The following is a 7,888-nucleotide window of genomic DNA, read 5'->3' on the forward strand; positions in this document are numbered from 1 at the left end:
CTCACTCTATACTGCAATCTTTTTCGTAAGGGTGCGCACCAATATCAAATTAATTACAAGGCATTTCTATGAGGTCAACCTCAATAACACATAGTTTATCTGTTCTGTGGGTCAGACTGCGTGGTTTGGAGAATGGGGGGACATGGCTGTCACTGGAATTACATTTGCAGTGTTCTTTCTCAAACATTCCACATCCTGTTTGTCTGATTTTGTCACTCAGGGGAAACTGAACGCACCAGAAGAGCAGCGAGTCACACAGGTGTAGCCTATGGGTATAGATGACAGCCCTCCCTGAGACGGAGACACTGCCCTGTACGGGAGGAGTGGCACGTGTTTTGTTTCACTCAGCCAGTGCAACAGGCCTTCAGGCAGATGGGTTCGGGATCTTAACCTAATGAAATCAGCTTTATTCTCGCTGTTGGAGCTATAGTCAAATCCCGTGGTGTCGCGCACAGCTGTTATTAGGATTTTTGGAGATTCCATTGTGCACCAGCGGTGTGGATAGCACTGCCAGGCAGCGCGTAAAGGCTCCAGGATGACACCATTAGACGGACATCAAGCGGAGGACCGGGACTCGCAGAGCCAGGAGGACTCAGAGTGTCCCGTGTGTTATGAAAGGCTCTCTGGCACTGAGAGGACCCTGAGCTGCGGACACGTTTTCTGCCACGACTGTCTGGTCAAAACCTTGGTCAGTATCAACAGGGACGGCGTCATCAGAGACACCATCATCTGTCCTGTCTGCCGACACCTGACTTTCATCAAGAAGCAACAGGAGGTTGGGGTTCCTCTCGAGGAAGCAGGCGGGCAGACCTTGAAGGTTCCTGCCCCTCCACCAGCACCTGGTTACCCACAGCATCACCATGAAGCACGACGCGTCAGGGCATAGTAGCTCACCGTCTGATTCAAGTGGACTGAGCTGGATTGTGAGACGTTTTAGGTGTATTTCAGAGAGATTCAGGAGTCGACGGATACTGTCACTGATCACTCCCGACCACAGAAACTCTCAGATTTTCATCATCAGTGCCCAGGGCCGCCCCATGGCCGATGAAGATGCGGTTAGCCTGGACACTATCCCTGTTGTTCTCCAACCCAACCGCAGGAGACGGCGCGTCAAGATTTGTACAACAGCACGTTGCTTGGTCGTTCTGCTTGTGATATTCACATTGATGGCAATGGTAGCTGCCACACTTCCTTGGATTATATTGGCATAGCCCACAAAGACAGAGCCATATGGCTCTAGCATATGCATGGTGCGTCATTGCGCACTGCTTGACCGTCATTTCGCACTATTTCTTGTTATTGTATGGTCTAATTTTCTCTTCACTCATGCTCTCATGAAGACAATTTATTGCACTTAATTAACTGAAACGTGTCACTTTGTCCATTCTGTCAATATATATATATATTGTAGTGCCATATAGTTTGAACTTGTCCAGTGTGTTCCTTGTATTCCTGTTTGTACTCAATGCCATGGACAGGATGTAATTCAGTCACTGAAGGAAACAGGGCTGGTTCAGTCAGTGTCTGCAAATGAAGTGATCGTTTATGAACTGAGAGGAAAAGGCATCGTCTTATTTCCTACATGTATTACACTTTATGATGGTGGTCTGGTTGATAATGGTTGAAATATTGGTCCTAAGATCAAAAGAAAAAGAGGCCCCTGTGAACATGCCTCCATATTCACCCCATTACCATATAGGTCTACAACTACCGATGCTCACCACATAACTGCCCCATATGTTGTTGGCAACAAGTCCTGAATAAAGAATGGCGAGGGTTGCAAACCCAGCACCTCTCATGGAGACCATTGTTGTGTGTTTCTGGTTGTAAGTTGTTTTACCTGTTTAATGAGAACTTCAGTGACATTTACAAGTACAGGCTACAGTTACTTCATTAGAAGGACTAGATAACAACACATATCATGTGCCAAAGTATTTTTTATGTCCTACCGGCACATGGTACATTCTGACAATGCAAACAGAGAAAGGGAGACAGAAAGAGACTGACACAGAGACACATGAGAGGCACCGAGACAGAAAGAGACACCAAGACTCAGAGAGAAAGTGCACTATCAAATGCCTTCAGTATCCTCGGCAAATAATTCATGTGAGTCCCTGGCAGGTTGAAGGAGCAAGACCGACTTGCAGGCAAGATGAGCATGGGTCGGGGATTGATTGCTGTAAAGAGAGACTTGAGGCACGGGAACACTGAGGGGTTGTCTTACCACTGACACCACGTAGAGGCCCTGCTATACCAACACCAGGGAGAGAGTTAGCTCTGCTTTCTCTATTGTAGAGGAACAATGTCACCACAGTTTATAATGGACAAGGAATGTACCGTATTGGAGGATCTGATACAGGGTCAATATAGTTGTGTAGGCTACATGGTGAACATGTAGGTGTTGCATAGTCATATGACCTGTATATATATATATATATATACCATATACAGTATATATATACCATATATACAGTATATATATATATGGTATATATATTTATATATATTTCTGTTTCTAGAGTTCTAGTCTGTATGTTGGGTCACTAAGTGAATGTGCACGAGAATACATGAGTTGTAGTTTTTACTATACTACCACTGTATGAGAGCAACTTACCGCAGGTGTTATGTGAGCAACTTAATGTAAAGTGTTACAGAAACAACTTAATGTAAAGTGTTACAGAACACCTTACCGCAGAGTGTGTTACAGAGCAACTTACCGTAGAGTGTTACAGAGTAACTTACCGTAGAGTGTTACAGAACAACTTACTGTAGAGTGTTACAGAGCAACTTACCGTAGAGTGTTACAGAACAACTTACCGTAGAGTGTTACAGAACAACTTACCGTAGAGTGTTACAGAACAACTTACCGAGTGTTACAGAGCAACTTACCGAAGAGTGTTACAGAGCAACTTTACCGTAGAGTGTTACAGAACAACTTAATGGAAAGTGTTACAGAGCAACTTAATGGTGAGTGTTACAGAACAACTTACCGTAGAGTGTTACAGAACAACTTACCGTAGAGCAGAGCAACTTAATGGTGAGTGTTACAGAGCAACTTACCGTAGAGTGTTACAGAGCAACTTAATGGTAAGTGTTACAGAGCAACTTACCGTAGAGTGTTACAGAACAACTTACCGTAGAGTGTTACAGAACAACTTACTGTAGAGTGTTACAGAGCAACTTACCGTAGAGTGTTACAGAGCAACTTACAGTAGAGTGTTACAGAACAACTTACTGTAGAGTGTTACAGAACAACTTACCGTAGAGTGTTACAGAACAACTTACCGAGTGTTACAGAACAACTTACTGTAGAGTGTTACAGAGCAACTTAATGGAAAGTGTTACAGAGCAACTTAATGGAAAGTGTTACAGAACAACTTAATGGAAAGTGTTACAGAACAACTTACCGTAGAGTGTTACAGAACAACTTAATGGAAAGTGTTGAGAGCAACTTAATGGTGTTACAGAACAACTTAATGGAAAGTGTTGAGAGCAACTTACAGTAACATGTTAACTAGTTTATTATGTAAGGAACAAGGGTTTCTGGGTGTGCTTTATCAGCATTACTCATCCTACATGTGTCCTCTCTTTCCTCTTAGCACATCTGGTGTTCCTGTTTAGCAGTTGGTTAGCAACAACCAGCCATATGCTGGATCCTCCCTCCGTTCTTTCTTTAAGTGAGAGGAGGAGGGAGGGTGGGAAGGGAGGGGGGGGAGGGGAGGGAGGGGAGGGTGGGTGGGGAGTAATAATGAATTTTAGTTAATGACTCAGCATAATTGAGTAATAAAACCTATTCTTACTGTGAGACTGGATGAGTGATATTCTGTTACAGACTCTTAATTAATGTTCTTGTGTGAGAAATTAAATGATGTGGCATATCAAAATCAATTCTCAAAGTTCTACCATAAATCCACAATGAATTAATGAGCATAAAACTATAAAACATATTTTCAAACATTTTGAACATAGAGAACAATATAAATTAAATAGACTCTCTCAGATACAACTGGTGGAAAGTCTCTCTCTCTCTCTGATACCACTGGTTATACTGGTGGAAAGTCTCTCTCTCTCTCTGATACCACTGGTTATACTGGTGGAAAGTCTCTCTCTCTCTGATACCACTGGTTATACTGGTGGAAAGTCTCTCACTCTCTCTGATACCACTGGTTATACTGGTGGAAAGTCTCTCTCTCTCTCTGATACCACTGGTTATGCTGGTGGAAAGTATCTCTCTCTGATACCACTGGTTATACTGGTGGAAAGTCTCTCTCTCTCTCTGATACCACTGGTTATACTGGTGGAAAGTCTCTCTCTCTCTCTGATACCACTGGTTATACTGGTGGAAAGTCTCTCTCTCTCTGATACCACTGGTTATACTGGTGGAAAGTCTCTCTCTCTCTCTGATACCACTGGTTATACTGGTGGAAAGTCTCTCTCTCTCTGATACCACTGGTTATACTGGTGGAAAGTCTCTCTCTCTCTGATACCACTGGTTATACTGGTGGAAAGTCTCTCTCTCTCTGATACCACTGGTTATACTGGTGGAAAGTCTCTCTCTCTGATACCACTGGTTATACTGGTGGAAAGCTCTCTCTCTCTGATACCACTGGTTATACTGGTGGAAAGTCTCTCTCTCTCTGATACCACTGGTTATACTGGTGGAAAGTCTCTCTCTCTCTGATACCACTGGTTATACTGGTGGAAAGTCTCTCTCTCTCTGATACCACTGGTTATACTGGTGGAAAGTCTTCTCTCTCTGATACCACTGGTTATACTGGTGGAAAGTCTCTCTCTCTCTGATACCACTGGTTATACTGGTGGAAAGTCTCTCTCTCTGATACCACTGGTTATACTGGTGGAAAGTCTCTCTCTGATACCACTGGTTATACTGGTGGAAAGTCTCTCTCTCTGATACCACTGGTTATACTGGTGGAAAGTCTCTCTCTGATACCACTGGTTATACTGGTGGAAAGTCTCTCTCTCTCTGATACCACTGGTTATACTGGTGGAAAGTCTCTCTCTCTCTGATACCACTGGTTATACTGGTGGAAAGTCTCTCTCTCTCTGATACCACTGGTTATACTGGTGGAAAGTCTCTCTCTCTCTGATACCACTGGTTATACTGGTGGAAAGTCTCTCTCTCTGATACCACTGGTTATACTGGTGGAAAGTCTCTCTCTCTCTGATACCACTGGTTATACTGGTGGAAAGTCTCTCTCTCTCTGATACCACTGGTTATACTGGTGGAAAGTCTCTCTCTCTCTCTGATACCACTGGTTATACTGGTGGAAAGTCTCTCTCTCTCAGATACCACTGGTTATACTGGTGGAAAGTCTCTCTCTCTCGATACCACTGGTTATACTGGTGGAAAGTCTCTCTCTCTCTGATACCACTGGTTATACTGGTGGAAAGTTCCTCTCAGTATTTACTCAGGCACGCCCTCTTGAGAAACTGGTTACCTGTGATCTCATTAACCAGCCGGCTCATTATCTGGAGCCTGGGGACCAGGTTACCTGTGATCTCATTTAACCTTTATTTAACGAGGCAAGTCAGTTAAGAACAAATTCTTATTCTTACAATGACTGCCTACACCGGCCAAACCCGGACGACGCTGGGCCAATTGTGCAACGCCCTATGGGACTCCCAATCACACCCGGATGTGATGCAGCCTGGAAAATATCAGGGTCTTTTCCGATATTGTCACTGTGATGATCTAGGATCAGTTTTTGTTTTATATCATAACTAATAAGATTGCATGGACAAGGAGGATCTGATCCGAGATCAGCACTACTACTCTAAATACGGCTCCTGGAAAACGGCTGTTAGGAAGAAAAGAGACCACATGATGGTGGTGTACTGACACATAGAAACCACATGATGGTGGTGTACTGACATAGAAACCACATGATGGTGGTGTAATGACACATAGAAAACCACATGATGGTGGTGTACTGACACATAGAAAACCACATGATGGTGGTGTACTGACATAGAAACCACATGATGGTGGTGTACTGACATAGAAACCACATGATGGTGGTGTACTGACATAGAAACCACATGATGGTGGTGTACTGACACATAGAAACCACATGATGGTGGTGTACTGACACATAGAAACCACATGATGGTGGTGTACTGACATAGGAAAACATAGAAACCACATGATGGTGGTGTACTGACATAGAAACCACATGATGGTGGTGTACTGACATAAAACCACATGATGGTGGTGTACTGACACATAGAAACCACATGATGGTGGTGTACTGACACATAGAGACCACATGATGGTGGTGTACTGACATAGAAACCACATGATGGTGGTGTACTGACTCATAGAAACCACATGATGGTGGTGTACTGACATAGAGACCACATGATGGTGGTGTACTGACACATAGAGACCACATGATGGTGGTGTACTGACATAGAGACCACATGATGGTGGTGTACTGACATAGAAACCACATGATGGTGGTGTACTGACACATAGAGACCACATGATGGTGGTGTACTGACACATAGAAACCACATGATGGTGGTGTACTGACAAATAGAAACCACATGATGGTGGTGTACTGACATAGAAGTACATGGTGGTGGTGTACTGACACATAGAAACCACATGATGGTGGTGTGCTGACACATAGAAACCACATGATGGTGTACTGACACATAGAAACCACATGATGGAGTGGTGTACTAGCCCTGAAACCACATGATGGTGGTGTACTGACATAGAAACCACATGATGGTGGTGTACGTACATACAGAAACCCACATGATGGTGGTGTACTGACACATAGAAACCCACATGATGGTGGTGTGCTGACATAGAAACCACATGATGGTGTACTGACACATAGAAACCACATGATACCAGGTGGTGTACTGACATAGAAACCACATGATGGTGGTGTACTGACACATAGAAACCACATGATGGTGGTGTACTGACACATAGAAACCACATGATGGTGGTGTACTGACATAGAAACCACATGATGGTGGTGTACTGACACATAGAAACCACATGATGGTGGTGTACTGACACATAGAAACCACATGATGGTGGTGTACTGACATAGAAACCACATGATGGTGGTGTACTGACATAGAAACCACATGATGGTGGTGTACTGACACATAGAAACCACATGATGGTGGTGTACTGACACATAGAAACCACATGATGGTGGTGTACTGACATAGAAACCACATGATGGTGGTGTACTGACACATAGAAACCACATGATGGTGGTGTACTGACATAGAAACCACATGATGGTGGTGTACTGACACATAGAAACCACATGATGGTGGTGTACTGACATAGAAACCACATGATGGTGGTGTACTGACATAGAAACCACATGATGGTGGTGTACTGACATAGAAACCACATGATGGTGGTGTACTGACACATAGAAACCACATGATGGTGGTGTACTGACATAGAAACCACATGATGGTGGTGTACTGACACTAGAAACCACATGATGGTGGTGTACTGACATAGAAACCACATGATGGTGGTGTACTGACATAGAAACCACATGATGGTGGTGTACTGACACATAGAAACCACATGATGGTGGTGTTCTGAAACATAGAAACCACATGATGGTGGTGTACTGACACATAGAAACCACATGATGGTGGTGTACTGACACATAGAAACCACATGATGGTGGTGTACTGACACATAGAAACCACATGATGGTGGTGTACTGACATAGAAACCACATGATGGTGGTGTACTGACACATAGAAACCACATGATGGTGGTGTACTGACACATAGAAACCACATGATGGTGGTGTACTGACACATAGAAACCACATGATGGTGGTGTACTGACACATAGAAACCACATGATGGTGGT

At 43.7% G+C, this 7,888-nt stretch overlaps 1 pseudogene; it reads left to right on the top strand.

Annotated features, from left to right (window-relative positions):
* The first annotated feature begins 260 nt into the window (after nt 1–260).
* On the top strand, nt 261–1,787 carry LOC135530605 (RING finger protein 222-like; annotated as a pseudogene).
* Nucleotides 1,788–7,888: the final 6,101 nt, after the last annotated feature.

Source organism: Oncorhynchus masou, unplaced genomic scaffold (genome assembly GCF_036934945.1).
Source record: "Oncorhynchus masou masou isolate Uvic2021 unplaced genomic scaffold, UVic_Omas_1.1 unplaced_scaffold_1395, whole genome shotgun sequence".
Lineage (NCBI taxonomy): Eukaryota > Metazoa > Chordata > Actinopteri > Salmoniformes > Salmonidae > Oncorhynchus > Oncorhynchus masou.